Here is an 18,310-nt window from a genome sequence, read left to right as displayed (position 1 = left end):
TCACACCTCTAATGTATTTTCATAGCTATAAATTTATCACATATGGAAAGGAATCTCTATCTTGTAAGCATTAAACTATCCAAATTATGGGATAACCTCAATTCAAACATCTTCTATGGCTAGTTGTTTAGTATGAAAAATGCTAATAGTGATCAATCAACTATCATACAAGCATTCAAGACTATAACAAGAGCAATAATGCCTTGAGATCATATCAATTAACGCAAAAAACAAAATCTTTTAGCTTTATAAGTCAGATATGAAGCTGTGCAATACATGTCAAATTCCCTAGACAAGATGTCAAAAATAGCGACAATGTTTATCACCAAAGTTCCATAGTGAACTTGATTTTAAACAAGTTTAACTTCATCCTGACTCATTATCACATTAGTGTCTTTGAGCTTAATCTTGTTTTGCTCAATGTCACAACATACTAAAAACATCCAATGCCTTTGAGTCTTGGCATTCTTTCTTGAAATCAAACGATTCCTTCATAGTAATCCATTAAAACTCTTTTAAAGTCAACTAGTCGCCTATACATGACATCTATGTTGTGCTTACCCATTAATCTAAGAGCTATCGCTTCTTTTGTTGTCATCTTAAGTGCCCCATCCTGCAAAAATCATATTACACTTGTGTAAGGACCTTGATAAGAAGTCTATTAAATTTACAATGCAACACGCTCATTTGTGAGACCAAAGATGTTAGTAGCAATACATGAGTCAATAATGTGACTTTCTTATGAGAAGGAATCAAATTCCTCTTTTTAGACTTGCAAACCTGCAATAAAATAGAAATAATTCACAACATTAAAACATGCTTGATTGGATTAGTATACTAAGAAAAGGGCTTGTACCTGGGTAGAGTTGAACATTACAAAAATAGAGATTTAAAGTCTCTGCCAGTGTTGACAATGAGGAGACCCTTAAAATGATGACAAAGTTGTGAGATGATTTCTTGTTTGTGAGATCCTTTAAAGACTGCAAAAACAAGAATTGCCAGAGCCCTTTGAAGGGGGACGCCCTTTAATGACATGAAATCACCAATACCAAACCTTTTTCTTTAAAGGTCTCTTTGTTTCCACACTATAAGTAAACATATAGATACCATTCAAACACCATTAATAGGTTCTTCATACTCTGTGTTTGGGACAATTACCACAAGCTCATTCAAGCACATCATGACCTTTGGCTTATTTTTTGATATGGTAATGGGTGGTGTAGTATCATCATCCTAAAACAAAATTGACATTAGCATGCAAGTCCCAAGATTTAGCTCAACAAGATAACAAACCAAATAAGTCTACCCATCCAGATGTTTCCATATCACTTCTGTCGTCAAAGTATATTAATGCATGGTTAAGCACCTACATAAACTATCATCTATAAGCAGAAAAGTACGTCTCAACCCATGACATAACCAATACTATAAAAAAATCCTCACAAAATACTTGATGATTGAAATGCCATGGTTTTTACCAGCTTCTGTCAAATCAAACATCTTCCATGCACCAATACCAATAAACATAGCCAAAGTTGAGGGATTGCATGTAATTAATTTTGTGGAAAAGATCACAATCTACCTCTCTCACTTCTTCATTTGAATGATCCAAGTCAATAGGTAGATTTGCGCTTAGAGGAGAGCTATTTTTAGAAATACAAATATGCAAAGTGGATACATATAAGGCCCCTGGTAGGACTACCTTCGAATGAACCTCCCAACCCCCCTTTATATAGCCCCTGGACTTCATTCTCTATCCACACTAGCAGTCGGCCCCTTGGGCCTGGTCCTTGACCACTGGGGCTTGGCATAACATTACTCCACCCTTGGAGAAGTGTTTTCATCCTCAAAAACAAAAATGAGAAACTTCTTCTTTAGAACACTAATGTTTTCCCAAGTGGCACTTTATTTAGGTCGATCTTTCCACTTGACAAGAGCCTGAAATCAACCAAAATTAGTTGGTCAACAACATTGTTGCTCCATGCAAGCATTTTCATAAACGGCTTACATGAAAAATCGGATCAATACGAGAATGTAGCGGTACTGAGAGTTTGTAAGCTCGATTACCCACTCGCTTCAGTATCTTGAAAGGCCCACAATTTAGGTAGTATTGTAACCTAGGGAAGTGGAAGAGGTAGGTCATTTTGGCCTCTTGAAGGCGTTAATATATCATTCCATTTCATCTCTCTCTCTCTCTCTCTCTCTCTCTCTCTCTCTCTATTTCCCTCACCTTTCCGCTAACGTCAATCTATTTCCAAGCATGACGTCTTATTTCAGCAGCTCTTGATTTAAAATGTCACCTATATTAGAAGCGGCTGATGGTGTTGATCTTGGCAGAAATTTGTGATGGGACTCGGGAGCCTTCCTGAGGCCAGCAATGGCCACTACTCCGGCAGGCAGCCGTCCTTTGCCGCCTTTTAGCAGTGTGTTGTTGGTGCAAATTCAAATTCGGGGATGTTGATTGTGGTGAGAACATTCTTGCCATTTGTGCTGGGCAGGGAGATAGTGTCTCTCCATACAAATGTGCCCATAGTCCATTGGATGGCGCTGATGGACGCCGAGGAGGCGCAAGTGTAAGAGTTGCTAGAGTACATACTCGCCTTCCTTGAATGGCCAATGAACACGAGGTGATGGCACAGGCAAGACGGGCCTCATCACTATATCACACGGGCATGCTCAAATGGGATCAATGGTGGAGGAGAAAAATGCGGGGTGCGCCAATCGTGGACAGTCAGATTCGACATTTTCCCCGAGTTTACTAGTCTGCCCGAATTTACTACTCGGCCCCGAATTTACAATATGACATACTCGAATCACCTATATTTCAACGAACGCATGCGGGCGTAGTGGTTAGTGCTCATGGCCCGCAGTGGGGAGGTCCCAAGTTCAAGACATGGGTGTGGACCGCCCCGAATTTACCAAATGTCCCAAATTTACAAATATACATCTGGCAGTCCGAATCACCTCAACTGTCAATCCCATTTGAAGCCGCCCGTGTGAGATAGTGTGGAGGCGAGACGGGGAGGATCAACTAGTGCGAGCAATGTCTGCACTAGGCTGCTATGCACAATACGCGAATGATGCATGAGGCCAGGGCTTTCATTTGCTGGAAGAATACTAGCATGGTACGCTTCATGACTACATTGTAGGGAGTGGGAGGATGCGCCATGCCTTTCCTCAAATGCCACAACTTGGGTGTTTAGGCGTATTGCTCCTCTGCATATTGGTGCGATTTCTTAAAAATATAAGGGCGCTTGGCCATAAATGTAGCCCGGTTGAGATAAGCACAGCGGCCAAAAAAACGCTTTACACCTTCCTCCACCCTCCTCGTTCACAAAAGGTGGCAGTAGCATATAATCTTTGTTTTCGAACGCCAATATCAATGACAGAGCATGAGTGGTGGGGTTAAAGGCTGCCATCACGTCCATGTAGGCTCAATCACGACGCACTGTGTTTCCAAGCGGGGGGTGTCACCAGTTTCTGTGTGGGTCCGGATATGAAGTAGGTAGCTTTTTTTGAATCGAACAACACCTTGCACGATTGGCACGCCTTTCGTTTTCCTTGCCTCCGACTCGTCTGAGCCCAGCCTTAGCCTGTAGTAGTAGGCCGCGATGTTCTCAAGCTTAACATCATGGGAAAATGCCGCTATGTGTTGTACTAATTGCACCGCGCCTAAGGAACCATCGTGTGCATGGAACGGACATTGTTACTGACGAGGATTACACTTGCTTAATAGCCAAATAGGAAAACCTTGTCTTATACAAAGAAACCCTAGCATAACAACTTGTGATCACGCTTGTCGCTGAGGATCCTATTGACTATGGACAAGCTAGTAAGCAAAACCGTATTGAGAGAGAGAGAGAGAGAGAGAGAGAGAGAGAGAGAGAGAGAGAGAGAGAGAGAGAGATGGTATGTTACATTAACACCTTCTAAACGCCAAAATGGCTTGTGGTGGTAGACAAAAACGCCTTTAGAAGGCCCAAATGATCTATATTGGCAGGAGAAATGAAATTAATGATATATTATCTCCTTAAGAATAAGAAGGCAAAAATGACCTAAATTGGGGGAAATGAAATAAAATGACATAGTAACGCCTTCAAAAGGCCAAATTGACCTATGAGACCAATCTGTTACAAGTTGGTGAGGATAGATGGATGTACAGATTGAGAGAGAGAGAGAGAGACAGAGAGATAAAATGATATATTAACATCTCCAAAAGGCCAAAATGACCCATGAGACCAATCCATCAGAAATTGGTGAATTTGATACCATGTCTCAATATAAAAAGGAGATACTAAGCTGAATCTAGAAGTGTTACTAGTAGGAACTGTGTGGGGTATTTGTGATCACTAATACCACGGGTGCCCAAAATAAGAGGGTGTTATAATGGGTACTTTATCCAGCCTCCTCTGCACTCTGGATGTCAAAACCTTCTTTGAATAGATAGTGGAAGCGACCCCATAGCTCGTAATACATTGTGCCCTGACATAAATAATGTATCTTCATATCTTACTCTATATAGCATATGCGACATATCGGGTTGACTGTTGTTATCCCTCTGAACCTACCAGCATCAAATCTCAAGTTGTTGTGCCGATAAATGCACCATAGGCAGCACACCATAACCCATGAGAGAGAGAGAGAGAGAGAGAGAGAGAGAGAGAGAGAGAGAGAGAGAGATGTACAAATTGGTAGCTACTATTAAAGTTGAGAATGTATAAGCAATTTGGAAGTGCTATTGAAATCCATATCTAGAAAGTGCATTGTGATTTTGTGTTGTAAGTATTATATGTCTAGTTATTGTTATTGAATATCTTGATTGAACATGTTCAAAGTTATAAAGGGCCATGGAAGAGAGCTCACAAATTGTTGTAACTAATTTAGGCGAGGTTGTGAGAGCTACAACCCAAGAGGGGTTGAAATCATATGGGCTAGTTGTAAAGGGGATGGGCACATATGTTGAGCTTGACACAAAGTTCTTAAAGAACTGGATGGCCAAGCACGAATTAATTTAGTGTGAGGAACCACTCCCTTGGGTTCCCTTGTGCCAACTTCATGGTCACAAAGCTATCCGTCTAACAAGGAGAAACAACATTGAAGGTCTGGTTCATAAAGTATGGCATCATATGTCACATATGTGATGTGGATTTAGCTTGCAAAAAGAAGTACATGTTACCCACATATGCCATACTACACATGTGCTTCTTTCTACCATTGCACAATACACGAAACAAGGTGATTTATCAAATGAGCGACACCATTTTTTGAGTTTGGGTGCTACATATTGGAAATGCTAGATGTGCATGACCATGGCTGGAAATAGGGGATGTAGTATTGGTTGTAAGCAGCTCCTCCTGGTCTACTCCATCTTTGAAGGTTGTTGTCCTATTCAATATAAATGCATAACAAAAAGCAGTTGAGCTAGGGTTTTTGAGGAGAGTTGCAACCACATATTATCGGATGAAGGAGTACGAGTGGAAGTGCGACGCGAGAGAGAGTGCAAGAAGAAGAGCACGACGATATGGTGAACTCGCTCTACTGTAATGTGTAGAGCATAGTGAGTTATTATTAGGTTTTTACAAAAGAATATGTGTACATATCTGGCGGCCCGCCCACTTACCTGGGCGACCACATTGGGCTTTATACCCCACAACCTCCCACTTAAAGTCCAATGTGGTACTTTAAGTGTGAGAGAAGCTACTATACAAGCTAATATACAAGAGATGTAGAGAAGTGATGTACTACCCTACACCTAACTGCTTGCGAAAATGCGCAAAGCTCTCTGAGGGAAGTCCTTTTGTAAGTAGATCAGCAGGATTTTCTGTGGTGTGAACTTTGACAAGCTGAAGTTGCTTATCCTCAAGCATTTCCCTGATGAAATGATACTTCACATCCACATATATGCTTTGTCTTTGAGTGATAAACTGGATTGCGAGCCAATTGTATAGCACTTTGACTATCACAATATAACATAGGCATCTCTTCTTTGATTCCCAAATCTGTTACTAGTCGATTAAGCCAAATTGATTCTTTGCATGCCTCTGATGCTGCAACATATTCAGCCTCTGTAGTAGACTGAGTAACACAATCTTGTAATCTAGAACGCCATGATACTGCTCCACCAGCCAATGTAAAGACATACCCTGACGTAGACCTTCGGTTGTCTAAGTCACCTGCATAATTTGAGTCTGTAAAACCCTTTACACTTAGCTCCTGACTCCCATAGCATATACACATACTCTTTGTAGCTTTCAGGTATCTCAATATTCCTTTCACTGCCTCCCAATGTTTCTTGCCTGGGTTTGACATGTATCGACTTACTACTCCCACTGCAAATGCAATGTCTGGGCGAGTAGCAATCATTGCATACATCAAACTACCCACTGCAGACGCATATGGAATCTTATCCATTTGAGCCTGTTCTTCCTCAAACACGGGACAATCTTGTTTGCTAAGTTTCACATATGGTGGCAATGGAACACTAAATGCCTTTCCCTTCTCCATATTGAAACATTGCAAAACCTTGTCAATATACTCTGTTTGAGATAACCAAATCAACTTCTTTGATCTGTCTCTCTCAATGCGCATACCAAGTATATGACTTGCCTCACCCATGTCTTTCATGTCAAACGATTTTTCCATCTTTGAATTCAAAGCTGAAATTTCTTCCAAGTGCTTGCCAGCAATCAACATGTCATCCACATACAAAATAAGGATCAACCAATTGCCATCCTTAGCCTTCTTTGTATATAGACAGTGATCGAACTCACTACGTTTGTAGCCTTGAGAAAGCATGAACTTGTGGAACTTATGGTACCATACCCTCGATGATTGTTTTAAGCCATAAAGAATCTTTAACAAATGGCATACCAAATCTTCCTTGCCTTTCTCAACAAACCCTTCTAGCTGCTGCATGTAAATTTCCACATCTAAATCACCATGCAAGAACGCTGTCTTGACATCCATTTGGTGCAACACCAAATCTAATATGGCAACCAATGCAAGAAAGCATCTCAATGTAGTCATCCTGACCACCAGAGAGAAGACTTCATCAAAGTCAATGCCTTGTTCTTGCTTAAAGCCCTTGGAAACAATCCTTGCTTTGTACTTTGGCTGACTATCATTAGTGGTGATCTTATACCTGTAAACCCATTTACAAGGTAGAGCCTTTTTTCCCTGTGGTAATTTAACTAGCTTCCATGTCTGGTTTTTATGCAGAGCTGTCATCTCTGACTGCATGGCCAATTGCCAATTCCCGGAGTCCTTCATTTGCACTGCTTCCTTGTAACATGAAGGCTCATTGCAATCAGTCAACATGACATAGTTCATAGATGGAACAAACCTATCAGGAGGTCGCGTGATACGTCTAGATCTACGCAAAATAGGTGGCTCAGGCTCAGCCACAACCTGTGGTTCCACTCTATCCTGTCCTTGCTCCTCTTGAGCCCTGACATTTTGTCTTGCACGTGCAGGTCCATCTTCTTGGAAGACAACTCTTCTAATCTCCTCAACCCTCTCTGGTTTAGAATGATATTTGGCTTCATTAAAGTGAACATCATTGCTGCGGATAACCTTTCTGGATTCGGGATCCCAAAGTCTGTACCCCATCTCACCAGAATTACCATAGCCTAGAAAGATGCACTTTCTATGAGTCTTTGGCTCAATTTTGTTCCTAAATTCCTTTGGAACATGAGTATATGCTTCACAGCCAAAGACTCTGAGATGCTTGTATGAGGGCATTTTGCCTGACCATACCATCTCTGCCAACCACTGAATCCTTCTTCAAAATCTTGCTAGGAGATCTATTTATAAGATGAACAGCTGTTGATACAGCTTCAACCCAAAACCCATTTGGCAACTGTGCATTAGACAACATACTTATGACCTTCTCTTGTATGGTCCTATTCATCCTCTCAGCAACAACATTTTGAGGAGGATTGTAAGGAGCAGTAAGTTCACGTTTTATACCTTTTGACTCACAAAAGTCTTGAAAGGCCTTTGAAACATACTCTCCACCATTGTCAGTGCGTAAGTATTTAAGCTTCTTGCCACTCTGATTCTCCACAAGTGTCACAAACGTTTTGAAAACACTAAACGCTTCATCCTTATGCTTGAGAAAGTAAACCCATACTTTCCTCGAGTAATCATCTATAAATGTCATAAAGTAAGAAGCTCCCGCTAGAGATAGGTTAGGCATAGGTCCACACAAATCACTATGAACAAGTGTCAACTGTGTATCTCTTCGAAGACAATGTTCACAGAATTCAAAATCATTAAATGACAAGCCAGGAAAATAACCAGAACGAGACAAGATTTCCATTCCCTTCTTGGACATATGTCATAACCGGCTATGCCACAAAGAAACGTTCGGCTGCTCGGTTACATTGATTACATTTTTAGAGACATTTGATACATAAATCATGTAAAGTCCTCCAGACTTTACTCCGTGTGCTACTGCCATAGAACCCTTGGATATCTTCCACATGTTCTGTCCAAAAGTGGTGACGTAGCCAGCATCATCAAGTAAACCTGTGTTGATCAAGCTCTTTGTAATTGCGGGAACATGTCTCACATTCTTCAGCGTTAAAGAAGAGCCATTCTGAAACTTCAATTGAACATCTCCAACACCTAAGATCTCACATGTCTACCCATTGACTAGCCAAACATGATCTTTAGTGGTCACATAAGAGGTAAACCACTCCTTGTTTGGAGACACATGAAGTGATGCCCCTGAGTCTATAATCCAGTCACTCAGTGCATTTCCATCAGATGCTGTAAGAAGAGCTGAGTCCATTGTATTCTTCAAGAAGTAGATGTCTCCTAACACTATACTGTCATCCTCTGCAACAGTGTTTGTCACATTTATTTCTTGAATCTTCACTGAGGACTTGTTCTTCTCACCATGGTCTTCAGCTTTCTCTTTGCCTTTTTCTGCTTTCCATTCTTTGCAGTCTCTTTTCATGTGACCCTTCTTGCCACAATGGTAGAATTATATGTCACTCTTTCCTTTAGCACTGCGGGACTTGCTACGAGACTGATCCCTCTTTCCACCTTTGTAGTTTTCTTTGGTCCTTCCCCTGACAACTAAGGTTGTTTCTTTGCCTTTGTCCATTGTCTTTCTGTTGGTTTCTTCAGTAAGCAGAGTGCCTTCTACACCTGCTATGGTCAGATCATCTGGAGGTGCAGAATTACTCAAAGCTATGCGAAAAGTGTCCCAACTTTCCAGCAATGTGATTAACAGGAACATAACTCTAACAGGTTCATCAAACTTGACACCTTGAGCTGACAACTGACTGTAGATGGTGTTGAATTCATTCAGATGATTGGACATAGGTGTCCCTTCTTTCATCTTCAAGTCAACAAGCTTCTTAAGCCAGTATACCTGTGAAGCTGCACTCTGCTTCTCATAAAGATCACTCAGCTTTTTCCATGCTTCATAAGCCGACATCTCCTTTGCTACATTGAAGTAAACGCTTTCTGCCAAAGTCAGCATAATGGTAGAAAGTGTCAATTCATCCATTTCGCTCCATTCATCTTCGTCCATATCTTGTGGTTTTATCCCCTTGAGCTTTATAGGTTTTATCTACTTCTTTTGTACCAACACGTGCCAAATGTGCTTCTTCCACAATGGGAAATTGGTTCCATCCAGCTTCTTGATATTGTAAAGAGCAGTGTCCTGTGATCCAGCCATAGCTACGCTTCACAATAGTTTACTTTCCTGGGAAAAATTCGGTAGAGTTTCCCCTGTAAACTGAGCTTTGAACCAATATCAACCTGTCAAATGAACCAAGAAAGCTTTAGATTCTGCAGAAATTTCAGCAGAGTCTCCTTTGTAAAATGGCTTTGGTGTACTCAAAAACAGACCAAAAACAGCTCAAAAAAACACTGTCTCTCTAACACTGTAAGCTATGGGTAAACCTGTCCTGCACCTATACTGTCTCTCACTGTCCTGTCACTGTCTTGTAAGCATAGACTGCGAGAATGCCTCAACGGAAGTAAAGCAAAGATGCAATCCCAACTGTCTAACTCACAGTCAATACATCCTAGCTGCCTATCTAATGGTGCTCGAGGGATCGCTCCAAGACTTGTATCACCGAAAGGATCTCAACATTCGAGAATCCCCCAGTTCAATAAAACCTCACTGGACCCTCAACAAAGGCTGCAGTAAATCTGACAGTACATAGACTTCCCACAAAGTCATACATCCACAAATTTCCCACTTTATGCTGTAACCGCTGCGGCGGTTGTTTGTTGCGTGACTCACAACCAACAACCCTCAACAGACATACATCATCTCTGACAATACATCCCATGTGGAAGTACCTGTAATGTCAGGATGAAATCTGGAATATCAAGCACCAAACAGAAGCTACCTGATGAACTAGTGGATGTCGCCTATAGTCTGTGTATAGGTGCGTCCGTGTCGTATGTGACACGCCTCCAAGAACTATGAGCAGTCCTTCGTTGTGTAGACAGCGACAAATGAGCACTTTGGAAGTGCAGATATCCTCAGCACCTGCAATTGTAGGCCGAAACCCCAAATTTGTAGAGTCGGATCTACACCCGCCGAGACCACGTAGTCGAAAATGGCCTGCGCAGAACTTTGTTGAAGCCGAACGGTGGCCGAGATGACCTTAGAATGAAATTCTGAGAACACCGAGCCCTTTGGGCATGCCCACAGGATTTGGGGCCGTGTCTTCGCCTGTCGAATCTCACTCCAATCTGAGCAGGTGACTCTGGCTACTTGCAAATGCTGCCCCGAGCCTCGATCTGAGCTTTGATACCAGTTGAAGGAGTACGAGCGGAAGTGCGACGCGAGAGAGAGTGCGAGAAGAAGAGCACGACGATATGGTGAACTCGCTCTACTGTAATGTGTAGAGCATAGTGAGTTCTTATTAGGTTTTTAAAAAAGAATATGTGTACATTCCTGGCGGCCCGCCCACTTACCTGGGTGACCACATTGGGCTTTATACCCCACATCGAAATGTTCAAGGAGAAAACAAATGGAAAAATTGTGAAACATGTTTGGAGGTGCTTTGTGGACGGTCTCCGATTCAAAATTTCATTAATGTCAATGCCATGTCTACTTGTTTTAAGAAAGAGACATAAAAATTTTGATAAGTTCACTCATTGTAGCGCTCAATATTTCAACATTTAAAGAGTTTGTCACATTAGAAACCTCAGCTAAACAAGTGTTTAATTTGTATATAGGAGGTGAATACTCATTTTGGTAAAAGCGGCCCACATTTTATCTTTCCTGTAGTGCTCACGTTAGGGTGGGAGCGAGAGAGAGAGAGAGGGATTGTGTTCAAATTAAAGTAGAAAATGTTTGAAGCTATCAAAAGTAGACAAAGAGCAAATATATATTTCATTTTTTTCTTGTGGTAATTATTTATAAGTGGAAAAAACATAGTGCAAGATTTGAATTTCTTATTTAAGCTTTAAACATTATCTGCTCTTTACATACATTGCAAACCCATATGAAGGATAGTCACCCCGACGACATCACACTCCTGTGGTAGCCGCATGAGCACATGTTGAAGCTCTATACCACATCATCAAGCAATGTAAAGATAACATAGATAAGGTTGACGTGAGCTCTATTCATGTGTTGAGGTAGAAGCACTCTTGAGATGGATTAAGGAGTTGAGAGATTTGTGCACTTGTCAGGCCCTTTCCAAAGTTGCAAGAGGGCGGTGGAGTATAGATTGAGAAGCACAGATGCATGGGAATTGTTGTTGAGAGAGAAGCCATTCCACCAAGAAACCATAGTGGAAGCAGTAGTAGCCAGCTTAAGGATAGCCACCCCGACGACATCACACTCTTGTGGTAGCCACATGAGCACGTGTTGAAGCTCTATACCACATCATGAAGCAATGTAAAGATAACATAGATCAGGTTGACATGAGCTCTGTTCATGTGTTAAGGTAGAAGCACTCTTGAGATGGATTAAGGAGTTGAGAGATTTGTGCACTTGTCAGGCCCTTTCCAAAGTTGCAAGAGGGCGGTGAGAATAGATTGAGAAGCACAGATGCATGGGCATTGTTGTTGAGAGAGAAGCCATTCCACCAAGAAACCATAGTGGAAGCAGTAGTAGCCAGCTTAAGGATAGCCACCCCGACCACATCACACTCTTGTGGTAGCCACATGAGCACGTGTTGAAGCTCTATACCACATCATGAAGAAATTTAAAGATAACATAGATCAGATTGACGTGAGCTCTGTTCATGTGTTAAGGTAGAAGCACTCTTGAGATGGATTAAGGAGTTGAGAGATTTGTGCACTTGTCAAGCCCTTTCCAAAGTTGCAAGAGGACGGTGGAGCATAGATTGAGAAGCACACATGCATGGGCATTGGTGTAGAGAGAGAATCCATTTCACCAAGAAACCATAGTGGAAGGAGCAGACTCCAGCTTAAAGATCCATCTTGGAAGGAGGAAAAAAGAATGCTTTTGTCTTTCAATATGGATGTTGGTATGTACATAGGTTACAATTAATCATTGATCCTCATAGAAAAAAATTAGATGGTAAGAAAAATACTTATTGTAAAAGATAGCTACTTAGAACTAATTAAGTGTGGAGCTCAAATAAGAGTGAAAAAAATTATGGAAATATCTCATGAAAATATATAAAAGTTATGATTGTGTGATAAAAATTCACGCCGTGTATAGTTGTATTAAAATAATTTTCGTTGAAATGCTACTCGAAGGTAAGAAAATAAACTCATTGAAAAAAAAAAAATGAGCCTGTTTAAGGTAAAAATATTTACACGTAAAAAAGTTGTTATTTGTACCTAGAAACTCCTATTTCATTGCTTGAAAAAAGTATAGTTAAATTTTTCACTCGGAGAAAAGGGATGTAGAAAAAACGCCATGTGTAAAAGCCATAGTATTTACATTCAAATGGAGTCTAAAAAACTTTATTCACACTTTAGAGTGATAAAAGTTATATTTATGCTAAATTTTTATAGGTGTAAAACTGTCTATAACTTGTAGTGAGAGATGTGTCGAGTAGTCCAAAACATCTATATCTTTTGCATTCTTGCATCCTAATCAAATTTGTGGCATTCAAATATGTGTGGAATATGCTAGGTCGGTTGGTTGCCACCCATGAGGCATTGATGCGGAAAGTGTGGAACAAGTGGGTTACTTCTTTATAGGGAGTTTCTTAACTCTCTCAAATTCTTATCTCTTCTCATCCAAAGGGCAACCAACTTAAAGAGATCATTAGGAGAAATATGAACCTTGCATGGGCCTTGTAAGGAATCCTAATTTTTAGGGATTAAGGCTAATGTTGTGTGGGGTTTAGGGGGCAAGGGCATTGAAGAAGGTAGTTTTGAGTAGGCTTTTCTAGCCTTTTTTTTAGACAAATGTAGGATGTGGACCTAAGGGGTTACTTTCTCTCTTTAGCTTTTTTTAAAGTGAAGGAAGCATAGGGGTGTTTCCACATCAGCAAAAACGTGGGTCACTAAGAGTCAAAATTTAATTTAAAAAAAAAAAACATTTTTACTTGTTTTTTACTTAAAACTTCCTCCCAACACACACACACACACACACACACACACACACACACACACACACACACACACACACACATATATATATATATATATCCAAAAATCTTTTTTTGACCCTTTTTTTAACCCACAAGCTTAGAAAGTCCATTTTTTCAAAAATCTTTTCCCCCAAAAAGTAAAAACATTTTGTTCTCTCCTCCTCCTCCCTCCTCTCTCCCTCTCCTCTCCCTCCCTGCCCCTACCTTCCTCCTCCTCCCGAATCTCTCCCTCCCCCCCCTCCCTCCTTCTCTCCTCCCATCTTCCTCAATCTCCCTACCCTTCCCCCTCTATCTTTTCCTACCCTTCCCCCTCTATCTTTTCATCATTTGCTTCCTCATGCAACAGCTTCCATGGTGCTCACGGACATCACAAATGGTTTTCTTCCACCACCACGTACTCCACACACCAAAAGCATACATATTCGCTTACCCATGGCATTTGCACCGAAGACCGCTAGTGAGGATGATCAAAGGTCATCACAGGAACGTCGCACTGCTTGTGAGACCAATGTTGACATTTGGGTGGATGACCATTTGTAACCTTACGATCCTATAAGCCGCTTCCATCCACCATTTAATAGCCTTTCCATATTTCTTCAATTTCTTGGGAGGGGAGAAGCAGGCTTGTTAGGCTATTGCAAGCGGTTGTGTATGGGTGTAGGTGCTTCTTTGCATATGTGGATGCACGAATGTCAAGCTGTTCACCTCAAGACGACGACATTACAAGAGAGTGTTGTCTCTTCAGAGAGGGTGATTAAAACTCTTGAACAACAAATGCAAAAAAAGGAGTCCCACATCCAGAAGCTTACCAACACCATCACATACTTGAAAGAAACACCCCTTGGTGCAAGGGAATGCAAACGCACTTATTCATCCATTGAAACTCTTGCACATTCGGGAGGAGCACGCAAACGACGAGTTACATCCACAAGGGAATTTGGTCTTTACTTGCATGATGCATTCTTACTTCACACTATTTTCTAACATTTATGTTTATTTGTTGCTAAAAAATTCATCCAGGAGGCATGCGGTGGAACAAGCCAAGATGATCGAGTCAACCTTCTCAATAGTTGTCTCAATACCCAAGATGTGATTTCTATCTTACAATCACCTGGAGGTAAGCACATTAAGGATGCAGTCACCAAGGACCTTATGCATAAATTGAGAAATGTGGTTAGTGATGATGACGTGCAACAAGCTTGTGATGAGGCTGGAATCGGCACCAAAGCCTATCAGGCTATTTTCCAACTCCTAAAGGATGCCCTCAAAGAGCATGGCATTGTGGAAAACCTATTTCCCGTTCCTCACAAGGTCAAGCTCGCAAAGAAGGCCACAAACGAAGATGTGTTCTCTCACATTGGGACATACCTACACATTGAGGACACAATGCCAACTTCCCTTTATGCTTCGTGCGTAACAAAGACAAGGGGAAAAGGTAAGAAACAATCCATAAGACCTTCGGAGAAGGGCTTTCCTTACACAATGTGGAACAATATTCTCGTGGATCTTAGAAGGCTTCAAGAAGCCATGCTTAGATTTTACGAGTTACCTGAAGAATGTGACACACTTTACTTTTTTCTTTGGTATTGTTCTTATCATAGACTCTGAAGTTTAAGGTCTTGGCACTATTTATTTTGTAGTGCTTGGCACAAAAGTCGCTTTTGTGCTGAAACTCGATGAGTGTCAAATAGTGAAAGGCCGAAGGTTAGAGAGGCTAAGTGTCACTCTAAGGAACGAGGCCCTTCTGCAAACCAAGCGAAGGGATTCAGTCGAGACATCTCCCACCCCATCTTTTAGCGTGCAATCAAAGAAAGACATTTGGTGGTTGGGTGCTATTGAGGTGCCCAAAGAGACCAATGGAGTACTTTCATGGATTTTTGAGAGAACTCCATGGATCACAGAAGTAATACACTCCCAAATTGCAGGTCAGAATTTGGAGATTGAGGGTTTTGGTAGTTATGATGTGGAGTGGCACTTAGGTGGAGATTTGAAGACCATAAAGTGTTTGCTTGGCTGCAAACAAGGGCTTCTTCTCTCATGCCTTGTCCATTTTGCACTCGAGGATACAAACCTAATGGAAAAAAATCACATAAGAGCACTGCAAAGGTCGGTTCCATGCTTCCATGGCAAGGGCATGGAGAACAAGGGTTAGATTGTCGTGATGTCTGAGATGAAGATAAAGAATGGGAAGCGTCTATTCTGAGATGTCCCATGCTCAATGCCCCAGACCGTGATCAAAAGGACCACGCTTGGAATCCAATCTTTCCATTTCCTCTATCGAATGTACATTTTTGTACATTACGTGCGCATTCATGCGCATTTTTGATAGGCTATTGAAGCTCCACATTGACTATGCTTTCACAATGAAACCGTTGGAGAAGTTCCAGGAAGCGATCGAAAGAGTGGAGGTACTCTTGAATTCCATTGGCTGTCACGGTGGAAATGTGTCTATTGGCCCATGAAATTGCTCAACAAATGTCAATGAGTGGACAAAAAGCTAGACACTTTTTGAAGAAAGTTTTCCAAGGAAAGCCAAGTCGATATGATGCTCAAAACAGCTCCAGCCAGTAGGCAGGTAACCTTTGGGAGCTTTGGAAGGAGTTATGCAAAACTACTACTGATAATGATTCAAATGGCAAGCTTGCAAACAAATGCAAGCAAGTTTGGGCACATTTTGATAAAATGGTTAAGCTTATGGGCCTTAACAGCACAACAGAAAAACAACGCCAATCATTTCAAGAAGCCTTGGCGGATTTTACCAAGGTCTTCACCCTTTCTTGGGGTGAAAATAACATCACACATTACATGATAAGCCATTTTACGTGGTGTATTTATTAAAAGGGATTGTTTTTATTAAATAATGTGGATCGTTTACTCATGTGAACAGCATATCTTGTTTGTGCATGGTGCATTTTTTTATGCACAAGTATGGATCGCTTGAAATTTTTAGCACTCAAGGCATGGAGAAGTCCCATTATCGAGCAAGGGGAGTGTACTTAAAAAATACTCGACATGGTGGTGGAATGGAGCAATCCAATTATTTGGAGGAGATTTTCAACTGGTTTTTTTGCACAACATTTGCTCGTAAGCTCACAATGGAGCGTGCACGACAATCCAAGATTGTTATTGAAGTGCGGAAATGGAGTCGTCAAGAGCATAGCAAAAAGTGGCAAATGTTGCAAGGTCCCACCAAGCATACTGCATGGCAGCGATGCAGAGTGCGACAAGGATCAAAGTGGATACTGCGCGAGTCACTAAACGTGCATGAACGCAGGGTCCAACTCTTAGCGTCATGTTTATTTGAAAAATAATAGTTTTTTTTTCAAAATTAGTGTGAACAGGGTCCTTTTTAAATGGGCCCTTATAAATATTGCAGCTCTCATAAACCACTCATTTCTTAAGAACAAGTGATCTCTTACCAACGAAATGGCACGCACCAAACAAACCACGAAAGAGCATCTGCCTGCCAACAAAAACACCCTCCAAGGATGTGAGAAGCCGGCATGTCTTAAAGGCACAAGAAAACAGCCACGAACACCTGGCCGTTCCAAGAACTCTTCTGACAGTGGGCATGGTGGTAGGGCACCAGAGTCATCGAGGGCTGTTGAATCTCCACCTCCTCAAGATATAACACCTAGAAAAAGAATGAAGCAACGTGCCCAGCGCTGGAGAGAAGAACACGGCCAGCAAACAACTGAGTCTGATAGGGAGCAGCCATAGCGCCACCAATCACAAGCAGGACCATCCAGGACTCGGGTGGTCCATACAGACACTGAATCAGAGAGTGAGCCACCATGGCTGCGAGATAAAATACCGCGCGCACACCGGGTGGCCGTTGGGGGGAAGACACTATCTCGAGGCCAGGGAGCTCTCCCCACACAACAAGATCGGCAACCAAGGGAAGAGGATGAATCAGAAGAGGCTGCAGAACCAGCCCCTAAGCATGTAAATAGGCGCAAGTCTATGTTTTTCAAGCTAAACACCGCCCGCCAGTAAATGTGCAAGTGCCCCCAAGACAACCGCAGCGGCGCCGAAAAATAGCAAGGGCATTTGCAGAAGTCTGCCACTACCAGAAGACTACGGAGCTTTTGATTCGACGCGCCCCCTTTGCTCGCACAGTGAAGGAGGTGCTTCAAAGCTATGGAAATCAGTATAGAATGAAAGCAATACCGCTAGAGGCTATTCAAGAAGCTGCAGAGGCCCACATCATTTCGGTGTTGGCAGATACCAACCTATGCGTCATTCATGCAAAGCGAGTGACAATATATCCAAAAGATATGCAGCTTGCACGTCGATTGCGACGAGACTTTGAGCTTAGCCGAAGTTACCCCTCTTTTTGTATTGCACACCCTTATCTTTGTAATGTTTTGACTTTCCAATGACAATATGATCAACAGTTGTGTCTACTGTGTCTATTATCTTTGTAATGAGATGACTTTGCAATTTCAAGTTCTATACGTACGTAATTTCAGTAAATTTAGGTATTTTAAGTACCCTGGGAGGTAGATAAGCCTACCAGGAGAAAAAAAAAGCATGGCCACAAGGACGCGCAAATGGCCCATCCAAAACTGATGGATGGGCCATTTGCGCGTCCTTGTGGCTAGGCTTTTTTTTGCTCCTGGTAGGCTTATCTACCCCCCAGGGTACTTAAAAAGCACAAATTTACTAAAAGCAATTGGTTTTGCATCATTATTTTAGATGGAGCCTTGTGGCCACCCTTTTTTGGACATTTCAAGCTTTGAATTTCAAATGTACAA

The 18,310-nt window shown here is 41.7% G+C and overlaps 1 protein-coding gene and 1 pseudogene across 1 annotated transcript in view; one reads left to right on the top strand and one right to left on the bottom strand.

Annotated features, from left to right (window-relative positions):
* LOC147443480 (disease resistance protein RPS4B-like) overlaps positions 1 to 18,310 on the top strand; it is a 59,933-nt gene that overhangs the window by 28,784 nt on the left and 12,839 nt on the right. The window lies entirely within an intron of this gene.
* Positions 351 to 2,538, bottom strand: LOC147443481 (uncharacterized; annotated as a pseudogene).

Source organism: Adiantum capillus-veneris, chromosome 14, assembly GCF_014529385.1.
Source record: "Adiantum capillus-veneris isolate H3 chromosome 14, ASM1452938v2, whole genome shotgun sequence".
NCBI lineage: Eukaryota > Viridiplantae > Streptophyta > Polypodiopsida > Polypodiales > Pteridaceae > Adiantum > Adiantum capillus-veneris.
This window is presented reverse-complemented; position numbering and strand designations above follow the sequence as displayed.